At 51.7% G+C, this 15,936-nt stretch overlaps 1 protein-coding gene across 14 annotated transcripts in view; it reads left to right on the forward strand.

Moving 5' to 3' along the window:
* LOC118396031 (disks large homolog 1-like) overlaps positions 1-15,936 on the forward strand; it is a 356,822-nt gene that overhangs the window by 224,638 nt on the left and 116,248 nt on the right. The window lies entirely within an intron of this gene.

The following is a 15,936-nucleotide window of genomic DNA, read 5'->3' on the forward strand; positions in this document are numbered from 1 at the left end:
GAGGGGGGCCAGCCCCTATATCTGTGTCTGGTACTACAGTGTCTAGTGAGGGGGCCAGCCCCTATATCTGTGTCTGGTACTACAGTGTGTAGTGTAGTGAGGGGGGCCAGCCCCTATATCTGTGTCTGGTACTACAGTGTGTAGTGTAGTGAGGGGGGCCAGCCCCTATATCTGTGTCTGGTACTACGGTGTCTAGTGAGGGGGCCAGCCCCTATATCTGTGTCTGGTACTACAGTGTGTAGTGTAGTGAGGGGGGCCAGCCCCTATATCTGTGTCTGGTACTACAGTGTGTAGTGTAGTGAGGGGGCCAGCCCCTATATCTGTGTCTGGTACTACAGTGTGTAGTGTAGTGAGGGGGGCCAGCCCCTATATCTGTGTCTGGTACTACAGTGTGTAGTGTAGTGAGGGGGCCAGCCCCTATATCTGGTACTACAGTGTGTAGTGAGGGGGCCAGCCCCTATATCTGTGTCTGGTACTACAGTGTCTAGTGAGGGGGCCAGCACCTATATCTGTGTCTGGTACTACAGTGTGTAGTGCAGTGAGGGGGCCAGCCCTATATCTGTGTCTGGTACTACAGTGTGTAGTGTAGTGAGGGGGGCCAGCCCCTATATCTGTGTCTGGTACTACGGTGTCTAGTGAGGGGGGCCAGCCCCTATATCTGTGTCTGGTACTACAGTGTGTAGTGTAGTGAGGGGGGCCAGCCCCTATATCTGTGTCTGGTACTACAGTGTGTAGTGAGGGGGGCCAGCCCCTATATCTGTGTCTGGTACTACAGTGTGTAGTGAGGGGGGCCAGCCCCTATATCTGTGTCTGGTACTACAGTGTCTAGTGAGGGGGCCAGCCCCTATATCCGTGTCTGGTACTACAGTGTGTGTGTGTAGTGAGGGGGCCCTAGTGTAGTGAGGGGGCCAGCTCCTATATCTGTGTCTGGTACTACAGTGTGTAGTGTAGTGAGGGGGCCAGCCCCTATATCTGTGTCTGGTACTACGGTGTCTAGTGAGGGGGCCAGCCCCTATATCTGTGTCTGGTACTAAAGTGTGTAGTGTAGTGAGGGGGGCCAGCCCCTATATCTGTGTACTACAGTGTGTAGTGAGGGGGCCAGCCCTTATATCTGTGTCTGGTACTACGGTGTCTAGTGAGGGGGCCAGCCCTATATCTGTGTCTGGTACTACAGTGTGTAGTGAGGGGGCCAGCCCCTATATCTGTGTCTGGTACTACATGATGACTCCTTGCTGTCCCCAGTCCACCTGGCCGTGCTGCTGCTCCAGTTTCAACTGTTCTGCCTTATTATTATTCGACCATGCTGGTCATTTATGAACATTTGAACATCTTGGCCATGTTCTGTTATAATATCCACCCGGGGGCACAGCCCCTAAGAGGACTGTGAGCCACCCCACATAGTGCCTGGTTCCTCTCTAGGTTTCTTCCTAGGTTTTGGCCTTTATAGGGAGTTTTTCCTAGCCACCGTGCTTCTACACCTGCATTGCTAGCTGTTTGGGGTTTTAGGCTGGGTTTCTGTACAGCACTTTGAGACATCAGCTGTTGTACGAAGGGCTATATAAATACATTTGATTTGATTTGATTTGTAGTGAGGAGGCCAGCCCCTATATTTGTGTCTGGTACTACAGTGTCTAGTGAGGGGGCCAGCACCTATATCTGTGTCTGGTACTACAGTGTGTAGTGCAGTGAGGGGGCCAGCCCCTATATCTGTGTCTGTACTACAGTGTGTAGTGTAGTGAGGGGGGCCAGCCCCTATATCTGTGTCTGGTACTACAGTGTCTAGTGAGGGGGCCAGCCCTATATCTGTGTCTGGTACTACAGTGTCTAGTGAGGGGGCCAGCCCCTATATCCGTGTCTGGTACTACAGTGTGTAGTGTAGTGAGGGGGCCAGCTCCTATATCTGTGTCTGGTACTACAGTGTCTAGTGTAGTGAGGGCCAGCCCTTATATCTGTGTCTGGTACTACGGTGTCTAGTGAGGGCCAGCCCCTATATCTGTGTCTGGTACTAAAGTGTGTAGTGTAGTGAGGGGGCCAGCCCCTATATCTGGTACTACAGTGTGTAGTGTAGTGAGGGGGCCAGCCCCTATATCTGTGTCTGGTACTACAGTGTGTAGTGTAGTGAGGGGGGCCAGCCCCTATATCTGTGTCTGGTACTACAGTGTGTAGTGAGGGGGGCCAGCCCCTATATCTGTGTCTGGTACTACAGTGTGTAGTGAGGGGGCCAGCCCCTATATCTGTGTCTGGTACTACAGTGTGTAGTGAGGGGGCCAGCCCCTATATCTGTGTCTGGTACTACAGTGTGTAGTGAGGGGGGCCAGCCCTTATATCTGTGTCTGGTACTACAGTGTGTAGTGAGGGGGGCCAGCCCTTATATCTGTGTCTGGTACTACATAATGACTCCTTGCTGTCCCCAGTCCACCTGGCCGTGCTGCTGCTCCAGTTTCAACTGTTCTGCCTTATTATTATTCCACCATGCTGGTCATTTATGAACATTTGAACATCTTGGCCATGTTCTGTTATAATATCCACCCGGCACAGCCGGAAGAGGACTGGCCACCCCACATAGCCTGGTTCCTCTCTAGGTTTCTTCCTAGGTCTTGGCCTTTATAGGGAGTTTTTCCTAGCCACCGTGCTTCTACACCTGCATTGCTAGCTGTTTGGGGTTTTAGGCTGGGTTTCTGTACAGCACTTTGAGACATCAGCTGTTGTACGAAGGGCTATATAAATACATTTGATTTGATTTGTAGTGAGGAGGCCAGCCCCTATATCTGTGTCTGGTACTACGGTGTCTTGTGAGGGGGCCAGCCCCTATATCTGTGTCTGGTACTACAGTGTGTAGTGAGGGGGGCCAGCCCCTATATCTGTGTCTGGTACTACGGTGTGTAGTGAGGGGGGCCAGCCCCTATATCTGGTACTACAGTGTGTAGTGAGGGGGCCAGTCCCTATATCTGTGTCTGGTACTACGGTGTCTAGTGTAGTGAGGGGGCCAGCCCCTGTGGCCAGTCTGGTACTACGGTGTCTAGTGTAGTGAGGGGGCCAGCCCCTGTGGCCAGTCTGGTACTACGGTGTCTAGTGTAGTGAGGGGGCCAGCCCCTGTGGCCAGTCTGGTACTGCGGTGTGTAGTGAGGGGGCCAGCCCCTGTGGCCAGTCTGGTACTGCAGTGTGTAGTGAGGGGGCCAGCCCCTGTGGTCAGTCTGGTACTGCAGTGTCTAGTGTAGTGAGGGGGCCAGCCCCTGTGGCCAGTCTGGTACTGCAGTGTCTAGTGTAGTGAGGGGGCCAGCCCCTGTGGCCAGTCTGGTACTGCAGTGTGTAGTGAGGGGGCCAGCCCCTGTGGCCAGTCTGGTACTACGGTGTCGAGTGTAGTGAGGGGGCCAGCCCCTGTGGCCAGTCTGGTACTGCAGTGTGTAGTGAGGGGGCCAGCCCCTGTGGTCAGTCTGGGTGATAGGATAGGAAGGCATTTGGTATTTAAAGGCCTTAGAGTCCCATCAGGGAGCTTAAAGCCTGGGTTACAGGATCACACTCAAATAGCCCAAATCAGGGACAGGGCCTTGTGTAACACTTTGGCATTCTGGGGTTGGTTGGGAGATTAATTGTTGGGTGTCTATTTATTTTCCTAATGCAACTTTTATTAATGACCTCTAATCCCTCCCCAGCAGTGTCTGTCTGTGTCTGTCTGTCTGTATTTAATTTATTTAACTCGGCAAGTCGGTGAAGAACAAATTCTTATTTACAATGACGGCCTACCGTAGGTGGCCTAGTGGTTCGAGTGTTGGACCAGTAACCAAAAGGTTGCTGTATCGAATCCCTGAGTTGAGAAGGTAAAAATATGTCATTCTGCCCCCTGACCAAGGTAGTTAACCCACTGTTCCTTGGGCGCCAAAGATGTGGATGTCAATTTAAGGCAGCCCCCCTTCTGATTCAGAGGGGTTGGGTTAAATGCGGAAGGCACTTCAGTTGTACAACTGACTAGGTATCCCCCTTTCCCTTAATCCGTCCAAACAGGGCTGTCCAGCCCTGTTCCTGAAGAGATACCATCCTGTAGGTTGTCATTCCAACCATAATCTAGCATACCTGATTGTAATAATTAGCTGGTTGATAAACCAGGTTAGTTACAACTGGGGTTGGAGTGTAAACCTACAGGAGGGTAGCTCTCCAGGAACAGGGTTGGAGTGAAAACCTACAGGAGGGTAGCTCTCCAGGAACAGGGTTGGAGTGTAAACCTACAGGAGGGTAGCTCTCCAGGAACAGGGTTGGAGTGAAAACCTACAGGAGGGTAGCTCTCCAGGAACAGGATTGGAGTGTAAACCTACAGGAGGGTAGCTCTCCAGGAACAGGATTGGAGTGAAAACCTACAGGAGGGTAGCTCTCCAGGAACAGGGTTGGAGGGAAAACCTACAGGAGGGTAGCTCTCCGGGAACAGGGTTGGACACCCCTGTGGTAGACATTAGACATAAATGTGAATATACTGCCGCCTTAATGAAGACACAGTGTTGTTACATGGCTTGTGAACTTTCCACAGCAGTGTTAGCCTACAGTAGGTTAATGCCAGATCTGTGAATCCCACCACTAAAGTTAGAGACTGGTGTCCCAGAAATACTGTCTCTTAACGCCCAGCGCAATTACACCTGTTTCACCTATTCTGATCTACGCATCATTAAGACTGATGGGGTGGAGTTAAAGCTCATCCACAGATACATAGAGGTGACAGGCCATTTTAACATGGCTTCCCATCTCTGAGACGACCACCAGACCAGTTTAACATGGCTACTCATCTCTGAGACGACCACCAGACCAGTTTAACATGGCTACCCATCTCTGAGACGACCACCAGACCAGTTTAACATGGCTTCCCATCTCTGAGACGACCGCCAGACCAGTTTAACATGGCTTCTCATCTCTGAGACGACCGCCAGACCAGTTTAACATGGCTTCTCATCTCTGAGACGACCGCCAGACCAGTTTAACATGGCTTCTCATCTCTGAGACGACCGCCAGACCAGTTTAACATGGCTACTCATCTCTGAGACGACCACCAGACCAGTTTAACATGGCTACCCATCTCTGAGACGACCGTTGGTAAGGATAGTAGTATTAGTAGAAGTAGTATGGTGGTAGTATTAGTATTTGTGGTGGTATTAGTGGTGGTGGTAGTGTTAGTGGTATTAGTGGTGGTGATGGTGGTAGTATTAGTGGTCGTAGTATTAGTAGTAGTGGTAGTAGTATTAGTGGTGGTGGTGGTATTGGTGGTGGTAGGTAGTATTAGTGGTGATGGTAGTATTAGTGGTATTAGTGGTGGTGGTCGTGTGGTGGTGGTAGTAGTAGTGGTAGTAGTATTAGTGGTGGTGGTGGTAGTAGTAGTGGTAGTAGTATTAGTGGTGGTGGTAGTATTAGTGGTGGTAGTATTAGTGGCGGTGGTGGTAGTATTAGTAGTGGTGGTGGTGGTAGTAGTAGTGGTAGTAGTAGTATTAGTGGTGGTGGTGGTGGTAGTATTAGTGGTGGTGGTGGTAGTATTAGTGGTGGTGGTGGTAGTAGTAGTGGTGGTGGTAGTACTATTATTGGTATTAGTGGTAGTGTGGTGGTAGTAGTATTAGATGTTGTGGTGGTACTATTAGTGGTAGTAGTAGTATTAGTGGTGGTGGTGGTGGTAGTATTAGTGGTGGTAGTATTAGTAGTGGTGGTGGTGGTAGTATTAGTAGTGGTAGTAGTAGTGGTGGTGGTGGTGGTAGTATTAGTGGTGGTAGTAGTATTAGTGGCGGTGGTGGTAGTAGTATTCAGTAGTATTTTTCCACATTTTGTTACAGCCTTGTTCTAAAATGGTTTCTGTTGTTTTTTTCCCTTCATCAATCTACACACACTACTCCTTAATGACAAAACAAAAACAGTTTTTTATAACTTTTTGCTAATTTATTTTAAAAACAATATATAAATCACATTTACATAAGTATTCAGACCCTTTACTCAAAACTTTGTAGAAGCACCTTTGGGAGCAATTACAGCCTCGAATCTTCTTGGTTATGAAGATAGAAGCTTGGCACACCTGTATTTGGGGAGTTTCTCCCATTCCTCTCTGCAGATCCTCAGGTTGGATGGGGAGCGATGCTGCACAGCTATTTTGAGCTCTCTCCAGGGTTCCGGTCCGGTCTCTAGCTGGGCCACTCTAGGACATTCAGAGACTTGTCCCGAAGTCTTGGCTGTGTGCTCAGGGTCGTTGTCCTGTTTGAAGGTGAACCTTCGTCCCAGTCTGAGGTCTTGAGCTCTGGAGCAGGTTTTCATCAAGGATCTTTCTGTACTTTGCTCTGTTCATCTTTGCCTCGATCCTGACTAGTCTCCTAGTCACTGCCGCTGAAAAACACCCCCACAGCATGATACTGCCACCACCATGCTTCATCGTAGGGATGGTGCCAGGTTTTCTTCAGACGTGACGCTTGGCATTCAGGCCAGAGTTCAATCTTGGATTCAACAGACCAGAGAATCTAATTTCTCCTAGTCTGAAAGTCGTTTTAGGTGCCTTTTACTAAGGAGTGGCTTCCGTCTGGCCACTCTACCCTAAAGGCCTGATTGGTGGAATGCTGCAGAGATGGTTGTCCTTCTGGAAGGTTTTCCCATCTCCACAGAGGAACTCTGGAATTCTGTCAGAGTGACCATCAGGTTCTTGGTCCCCCGATTACTCACTTTGGCCTTGTTTGGTACACTGCCCCAGATCTGTACCTCGACACAATCCTGTGTCGGACCTCTATAGACTATTCCTTTGACCTCATGGCTTGGTTTTTGCTCTGACATGCTCTGTCAACTGTGGTACCTTCTACAGACAGGTGTGTGCCTTTCCAATTGCATTTACCACAGGTGGACTCCAATCAATTTTGTAGAAACATCTTAAGGATGATCAATGGAAACAGGATGCACGTGAGCTCAATTTTGAATCTCATAGCAAAGGGTCTGAATACTTATGTAAATAATGTATTTCTGTTTTTTCAGTTTTTCGCTTTGTCATTATGGGGTATTGCTGAAGATTTTTTATTTACTTAATCAGTTTTCGAATAAGGCTGTAGCCTAACAAAATGTGGGAAAAGTCAAGGGGTCTGAATACTTTCCCAAGGCACTGTAGTGGTGGTGGTTTTCTGTTTTCTTCAGTTTCCCTCGCCAGTGAGCTCCGGACAGACACACACAGCTGTAGGCTAGTTGCTGTAGGCTAGTTGCTGTAGGCTAGTTGCGCAAGTGATAAGAAGTAGGTAGGCCTATTTTATGACTTTTTTCCCCCCTTGAATGCCGAGTGGTTATCAAAAGGGCGAGAACGAGAAATATTTTTCAAATTGGCTACAATGAGGATCTATTCTCATTCTCAATGGATGTAAAACCAGACTTTGGCAGGACAATAACCTAAAACACAAAGCCATATCTACACTAGTTGCTTACCAAGACAACATTAAATGTTCCTGAGTGGTCTAGTTAGTTTTGACTTAAATCGGCTTGAAAATCTATGGCAAGACTTGGAAATGGTTGTCTAGCAATGATCAACAACCAACTTGACAGAGTTTGAAGAATCTTTAAAAGAATAATGGCCAAATACGGTATTGTACAATCCAGGTGTGGAACGCTCTTAGAGACTTACCCAGAAAGACTCACAGCTCTTAGAGACTTACCCAGAAAGACTCACAGCTCTTAGAGACTTACCCAGAAAGACTCACAGCTCTGAGAGACTTACCCAGAAAGACTCACAGCTCTGAGACTTACCCAGAAAGACTCACAGCTCTGAGAGACTTACCCAGAAAGACTCACAGCTCTGAGACGTACCCAGAAAGACTCACAGCTCTGAGAGACTTACCCAGAAAGACTCACCGCTCTTAGAGACTTACCCAGAAAGACTCACAGCTCTGAGACGTACCCAGAAAGACTCACAGCTCTTAGAGACTTACCCAGAAAGACTCACAGCTCTTAGAGACTTACCCAGAAAGACTCACAGCTCTTAGAGACTTACCCAGAAAGACTCACAGCTCTGAGACTTACCCAGAAAGACTCACAGCTCTTAGAGACCAACCCAGAAAGACTCACAGCTCTTAGAGACCAACCCAGAAAGACTCACAGCTCTTAGAGACTTACCCAGAAAGACTCACAGCTCTAGAGACTTACCCAGAAAGACTCACAGCTCTTAGAGACTTACCCAGAAAGACTCACAGCTCTTAGAGACTTACCCAGAAAGACTCACAGCTCTTAGAGACTTACCCAGAAAGACTCACAGCTCTTAGAGACTTACCATGTTGAATTCAGAAGAAAGACTCACAGCTCTTAGAGACTTACCCAGAAAGACTCACAGCTCTTAGAGACTTACCCAGAAAGACTCACCGCTCTTAGAGACTTACCCAGAAAGACTCACCGCTCTTAGAGACTTACCCAGAAAGACTAACAAATTAGAGACTTAATGTCCAGAAAGACTCACCGCTCTTAGAGACTTACCCAGAAGGACTCACAGCTCTTAGAGACTTACCCAGAAGGACTCACAGCTCTTAGAGACTTACCCAGAAAGACTCACAGCTCTTAGAGACTTACCCAGAAGGACTCAAAGCTCTTAGAGACTTACCCAGAAAGACTCACAGCTGTAATCGCTGCCAGAGGTGATTCTAACATGTAATTGACTCAGGGGTGTGAAAACTAATGTAAATGAGATATTTCTGTATTTCATTTTCAGTTTGCTAAAAATGTCAAAAAACATGTTTTCACACTTTGTCATTATGTGGTGTTGTGTGTAGATTGGTGAGAAATACATGTAATCCATGTTGAATTCAGCCTGTAATACAACAACATGTGGAATAAATCAAGGAGTATGAATACTCTCTGAAGGCAATGTATATAAAAAAATATATATATTTTGAAAACTGCTTTGTGTGAAATAACGTGAAAGTGTCCAGTCTAAATTAACTATTTTGGGACGGATGATCTGCTGTGCGTTTTGTGTAATTCTGAAGTACATAAAATTGCATTGGGCTTTCCCTATAAACCTGCATGAAAATACAATCAAATAATAGTTTTAAAAAATGTCATGTGTTTTGGTTCATATCAGTGGTTGTTCGTATTATCTTCGATCACCAACTAGAGTTTATAGTTTACCCACTTTTAATATTTAAAAAAATAAAATAAAGTCTATGTTTTCCCCCTACATCTCTGGTGGTTATGGGGACTGTATGTGTGTTGGGCGGGGACAGAGCAGTCCTGCTGTCATCCTCTCTCTCCCAACACGCCTATCACCTCTAATCCTGTGGAGATTATCCCCTCGCGCCACACAAGACGACAGCATTAGCGCTGTGCTCTGCTCAGAAAGCCCTGCTGCCGCACATTGCTGCAGTATTCCCCACAGAGCAGAGGGGATTGTCACATTGATAGCCAGCCTGTGCTGCCCTTTATAAGGCTGCTACTGAGGGGGGCTCTGCTCTGCTCTGATCTCACACAGCCACTGTTGTAGATACAGTATAGTCCCTCACACCTCTTTCTTTAACATCTTCAGTGTGGGTTTTGAGGAGGAATAGGTCATTCAAATGAGACATCTGGAGGGAGAGACTGTTTGATCTTTCAATCGTCACATGTTCCATGTTTCCAGTATAGGCACCCTCTCCTGGGCCGATGTAGACGGCTCTCTGTGTGAATCACCCTCTCCTGGGCCGATGTAGACGGCTCTCTGTGTGAATCACCCTCTCCTGGGCCGATGTAGACGGCTCTCTGTGTGAATCCTCCTCTCCTGGGCCGATGTAGACGGCTCTCTGTGTGAATCACCCTCTGCTGGGCCAAATTAGACGGCTCTCTGTGTGAATCACCCTCTGCTGGGCCGATGTAGACGGCTCTCTGTGTGAATCACCCTCTCCTGGGCCGATGTAGACGGCTCTCTGTGTGAATCACCCTCTCCTGGGCCGATGTAGACGGCTCTCTGTGTGAATCACCCTCTCCTGGGCCGATGTAGACGGCTCTCTGTATGAATCACCCTCTCCTGGGCCGATGTAGACGGCTCTCTGTGTGAATCACCCTCTCCTGGGCCAAATTAGACGGCTCTCTGTGTGAATCACCCTCTCCTGGGCCGATGTAGACGGCTCTCTGTATGAATCACCCTCTCCTGGGCCGATGTAGACGGCTCTCTGTATGAAGCACCCTCTGCTGGGCCAAATTAGACGGCTCTCTGTGTGAATCACCCTCTGCTGGGCCGATGTAGACGGCTCTCTGTGTGAATCACCCTCTCCTGGGCCGATGTAGACGGCTCTCTGTGTGAATCACCCTCTCCTGGGCCGATGTAGACGGCTCTCTGTGTGAATCACCCTCTCCTGGGCCGATGTAGACGGCTCTCTGTATGAATCACCCTCTCCTGGGCCGATGTAGACGGCTCTCTGTGTGAATCACCCTCTCCTGGGCCAAATTAGACGGCTCTCTGTGTATGAATCACCCTCTCCTGGGCCGATGTAGACGGCTCTCTGTATGAATCACCCTCTCCTGGGCCGATGTAGACGATGTAGCTCTCTGTGTGAATCACCCTCTCCTGGGCCGATGTAGACGGCTCTCTGTATGAATCACCCTCTCCTGGGCCGATGTAGACGGCTCTCTGTGTGAATCACCCTCTCCTGGGTCGATGTAAACGGCTCTCTGTGTGAATCACCCTCTCCTGGGCCGATGTAGACGGCTCTCTGTGTGAATCACCCTCTCCTGGGTCGATGTAAACGGCTCTCTGTGTGACTCACCCTCTCCTGGGCCGATGTAGACGGCTCTCTGTGTGAATCACCCTCTCCTGGGTCGATGTAAACGGCTCTCTGTGTGACTCACCCTCTCCTGGGCCGATGTAGACGGCTCTCTGTGTGAATCACCCTCTCCTGGGCCGATGTAGACGGCTCTCTGTGTGACTCACCCTCTCCTGGGCCGATGTAGACGGCTCTCTGTGTGAATCACCCTCTCCTGGGCCGATGTAAACGGCTCTCTGTGTGATTCCTCCTCTCCTGGGCCGATGTAGACGGCTCTCTGTGTGACTCACCCTCTCCTGGGCCGATGTAAACGGCTCTCTGTGTGACTCACCCTCTGCTGGGCCGATGTAGACGGCTCTCTGTGTGAATCACCCTCTCCTGGGCCGATGTAGACGGCTCTCTGTATGAATCACCCTCTCCTGGGCCGATGTAGACGGCTCTCTGTGTGAATCACCCTCTCCTGGGCCGATGTAGACGGCTCTCTGTGTGAATCACCCTCTCCTGGGCCGATGTAGACTGCTCTCTGTATGAATCACCCTCTCCTGGGCCGATGTAGACGGCTCTCTGTGTGACTCACCCTCTCCTGGGCCGATGTAGACGGCTCTCTGTATGAATCACCCTCTCCTGGGCCGATGTAGACGGCTCTCTGTGTGAATCACCCTCTCCTGGGCCGATGTAGACGGCTCTCTGTGTGAATCACCCTCTCCTGGGCCGATGTAGACGGCTCTCTGTGTGAATCACCCTCTCCTGGGCCGATGTAGACGGCTCTCTGTGTGATTCCTCCTCTCCTGGGCCGATGTAGACGGCTCTCTGTGTGACTCACCCTCTCCTGGGCCGATGTAGACGGCTCTCTGTGTGAATCACCCTCTCCTGGGCCGATGTAGACGGCTCTCTGTGTGAATCACCCTCTCCTGGGCCGATGTAGACGGCTCTCTGTGTGAATCACCCTCTCCTGGGCCGATGTAGACGGCTCTCTGTGTGAATCACCCTCTCCTGGGCCAAATTAGACGGCTCTCTGTGTGAATCACCCTCTCCTGGGCCGATGTAGACGGCTCTCTGTGTGAATCACCCTCTCCTGGGCCGATGTAGACGGCTCTCTGTGTGAATCACCCTCTCCTGGGCCGATGTAGACGGCTCTCTGTGTGAATCACCCTCTCCTGGGCCAAATTAGACGGCTCTCTGTGTGAATCACCCTCTCCTGGGCCGATGTAGACGGCTCTCTGTGTGAATCACCCTCTCCTGGGCCGATGTAGACGGCTCTCTGTGTGACTCACCCTCTCCTGGGCCGATGTAGACGGCTCTCTGTGTGAATCACCCTCTCCTGGGCCGATGTAGACGGCTCTCTGTGTGAATCACCCTCTCCTGGGCCGATGTAGACGGCTCTCTGTGTGAATCACCCTCTCCTGGGCCGATGTAGACGGCTCTCTGTGTGAATCACCCTCTCCTGGGCCAAATGTAGACGGCTCTCTGTGTGAATCACCCTCTCCTGGGCCGATGTAGACGGCTCTCTGTGTGAATCACCCTCTCCTGGGCCGATGTAGACGGCTCTCTGTGTGAATCACCCTCTGCTGGGCCGATGTAGACGGCTCTCTGTGTGAATCACCCTCTCCTGGGCCGATGTAGACTGCTCTCTGTGTGAATCACCCTCTCCTGGGTCGATGTAGACTGCTCTCTGTGTGAATCACCCTCTCCTGGGCCGATGTAGACTGCTCTCTGTGTGACGCACCCTCTCCTGGGCCGATGTAGACGGCTCTCTGTGTGAATCACCCTCTCCTGGGCCGATGTAGACGGCTCTCTGTGTGAATCACCCTCTCCTGGGCCGATGTAGACGGCTCTCTGTGTGAATCACCCTCTCCTGGGCCGATGTAGACGGCTCTCTGTGTGAATCACCCTCTCCTGGGCCGATGTAGACGGCTCTCTGTGTGAATCACCCTCTCCTGGGCCGATGTAGACGGCTCTCTGTGTGACTCACCCTCTCCTGGGCCGATGTAGACGGCTCTCTGTGTGAATCACCCTCTCCTGGGCCGATGTAGACGGCTCTCTGTGTGACTCACCCTCTCCTGGGCCGATGTAGACGGCTCTCTGTGTGAATCACCCTCTCCTGGGCCGATGTAGACGGCTCTCTGTGTGACTCACCCTCTCCTGGGCCGATGTAGACGGCTCTCTGTGTGAATCACCCTCTCCTGGGCCGATGTAGACGGCTCTCTGTGTGATTCCTCCTCTCCTGGGCCGATGTAGACGGCTCTCTGTGTGACTCACCCTCTCCTGGGCCGATGTAGACGGCTCTCTGTGTGACTCACCCTCTCCTGGGCCGATGTAGACGGCTCTCTGTGTGAATCACCCTCTCCTGGGCCGATGTAGACGGCTCTCTGTATGAATCACCCTCTCCTGGGCCGATGTAGACGGCTCTCTGTGTGAATCACCCTCTCCTGGGCCGATGTAGACGGCTCTCTGTGTGAATCACCCTCTCCTGGGCCGATGTAGACGGCTCTCTGTATGAATCACCCTCTCCTGGGCCGATGTAGACGGCTCTCTGTATGAATCACCCTCTCCTGGGCCGATGTAAACGGCTCTCTGTGTGAATCACCCTCTCCTGGGCCGATGTAGACGGCTCTCTGTGTGAATCACCCTCTCCTGGGCCGATGTAGACGGCTCTCTGTGTGAATCACCCTCTCCTGGGCCGATGTAGACGGCTCTCTGTGTGAATCACCCTCTCCTGGGCCGATGTAGACGGCTCTCTGTGTGATTCACCTCTCCTGGGCCGATGTAGACGGCTCTCTGTGTGACTCACCCTCTCCTGGGCCGATGTAGACGGCTCTCTGTGTGAATCACCCTCTCCTGGGCCGATGTAGACGGCTCTCTGTGTGAATCACCCTCTCCTGGGCCGATGTAGACGGCTCTCTGTGTGAATCACCCTCTCCTGGGCCGATGTAGACGGCTCTCTGTGTGAATCACCCTCTCCTGGGCCAAATGTAGACGGCTCTCTGTGTGAATCACCCTCTCCTGGGCCGATGTAGACGGCTCTCTGTGTGAATCACCCTCTCCTGGGCCGATGTAGACGGCTCTCTGTGTGAATCACCCTCTCCTGGGCCGATGTAGACGGCTCTCTGTGTGAATCACCCTCTCCTGGGCCAAATTAGACGGCTCTCTGTGTGAATCACCCTCTCCTGGGCCGATGTAGACGGCTCTCTGTGTGATTCACCCTCTCCTGGGTCGATGTAAACGGCTCTCTGTGTGACTCACCCTCTCCTGGGCCGATGTAGACTGCTCTCTGTGTGATTCCTCCTCTCCTGGGCCGATGTAGACGGCTCTCTGTGTGAATCACCCTCTCCTGGGCCGATGTAGACGGCTCTCTGTATGAATCACCCTCTCCTGGGCCGATGTAGACGGCTCTCTGTGTGAATCACCCTCTCCTGGGCCGATGTAGACGGCTCTCTGTGTGAATCACCCTCTCCTGGGCCGATGTAGACGGCTCTCTGTGTGAATCACCCTCTCCTGGGCCGATGTAGACGGCTCTCTGTATGAATCACCCTCTCCTGGGCCGATGTAGACGGCTCTCTGTGTGAATCACCCTCTCCTGGGCCGATGTAGACGGCTCTCTGTGTGAATCACCCTCTCCTGGGCCGATGTAGACGGCTCTCTGTGTGAATCACCCTCTCCTGGGCCGATGTAGACGGCTCTCTGTGTGAATCACCCTCTCCTGGGCCGATGTAAACGGCTCTCTGTGTGAATCACCCTCTCCTGGGCCGATGTAGACGGCTCTCTGTGTGAATCACCCTCTCCTGGGCCGATGTAAACGGCTCTCTGTGTGACTCACCCTCTCCTGGGCCGATGTAGACGGCTCTCTGTGTGAATCACCCTCTCCTGGGTCGATGTAGACGGCTCTCTGTGTGACTCACCCTCTCCTGGGCCGATGTAGACGGCTCTCTGTGTGAATCACCCTCTCCTGGGCCGATGTAGACGGCTCTCTGTGTGACTCACCCTCTCCTGGGCCGATGTAGACGGCTCTCTGTGTGAATCACCCTCTCCTGGGCGATGTAAACGGCTCTCTGTGTGATTCCTCCTCTCCTGGGCCGATGTAGACGGCTCTCTGTGTGACTCACCCTCTCCTGGGCCGATGTAAACAGCTCTCTGTGTGACTCACCCTCTGCTGGGCCGATGTAGACGGCTCTCTGTGTGAATCACCCTCTCCTGGGCCGATGTAGACGGCTCTCTGTATGAATCACCCTCTCCTGGGCCGATGTAGACGGCTCTCTGTGTGAATCACCCTCTCCTGGGCCGATGTAGACGGCTCTCTGTGTGAATCATCCTCTCCTGGGCCGATGTAGACGGCTCTCTGTATGAATCACCCTCTCCTGGGCCGATGTAGACGGCTCTCTGTGTGACTCACCCTCTCCTGGGCCGATGTAAACGGCTCTCTGTGTGACTCACCCTCTCCTGGGCCGATGTAGACGGCTCTCTGTGTGAATCACCCTCTCCTGGGCCGATGTAGACGGCTCTCTGTGTGAATCACCCTCTCCTGGGCCGATGTAGACGGCTCTCTGTGTGAATCACCCTCTCCTGGGCCGATGTAGACGGCTCTCTGTGTGATTCACCCTCTCCTGGGCCGATGTAGACGGCTCTCTGTGTGACTCACCCTCTCCTGGGCCGATGTAGACGGCTCTCTGTGTGAATCACCCTCTCCTGGGCCGATGTAGACGGCTCTCTGTGTGAATCACCCTCTCCTGGGCCGATGTAGACGGCTCTCTGTGTGAATCACCCTCTCCTGGGCCGATGTAGACGGCTCTCTGTGTGAATCACCCTCTCCTGGGCCAAATTAGACGGCTCTCTGTGTGAATCACCCTCTCCTGGGCCGATGTAGACGGCTCTCTGTGTGAATCACCCTCTCCTGGGCCGATGTAGACGGCTCTCTGTGTGAATCACCCTCTCCTGGGCCGATGTAGACGGCTCTCTGTATGAATCACCCTCTCCTGGGCCGATGTAGACGGCTCTCTGTGTGAATCACCCTCTCCTGGGCCGATGTAGACGGCTCTCTGTGTGATTCCTCCTCTCCTGGGCCGATGTAGACGGCTCTCTGTGTGAATCACCCTCTCCTGGGCCGATGTAGACGGCTCTCTGTGTGATTCCTCCTCTCCTGGGCCGATGTAGACGGCTCTCTGTATGAATCACCCTCTCCTGGGCCGATGTAGACGGCTCTCTGTATGAATCACCCTCTCCTGGGCCGATG

The sequence above is a fragment of the Oncorhynchus keta genome, chromosome 1 (genome assembly GCF_023373465.1).
Source record: "Oncorhynchus keta strain PuntledgeMale-10-30-2019 chromosome 1, Oket_V2, whole genome shotgun sequence".
In the NCBI taxonomy this organism is placed as follows: domain Eukaryota; kingdom Metazoa; phylum Chordata; class Actinopteri; order Salmoniformes; family Salmonidae; genus Oncorhynchus; species Oncorhynchus keta.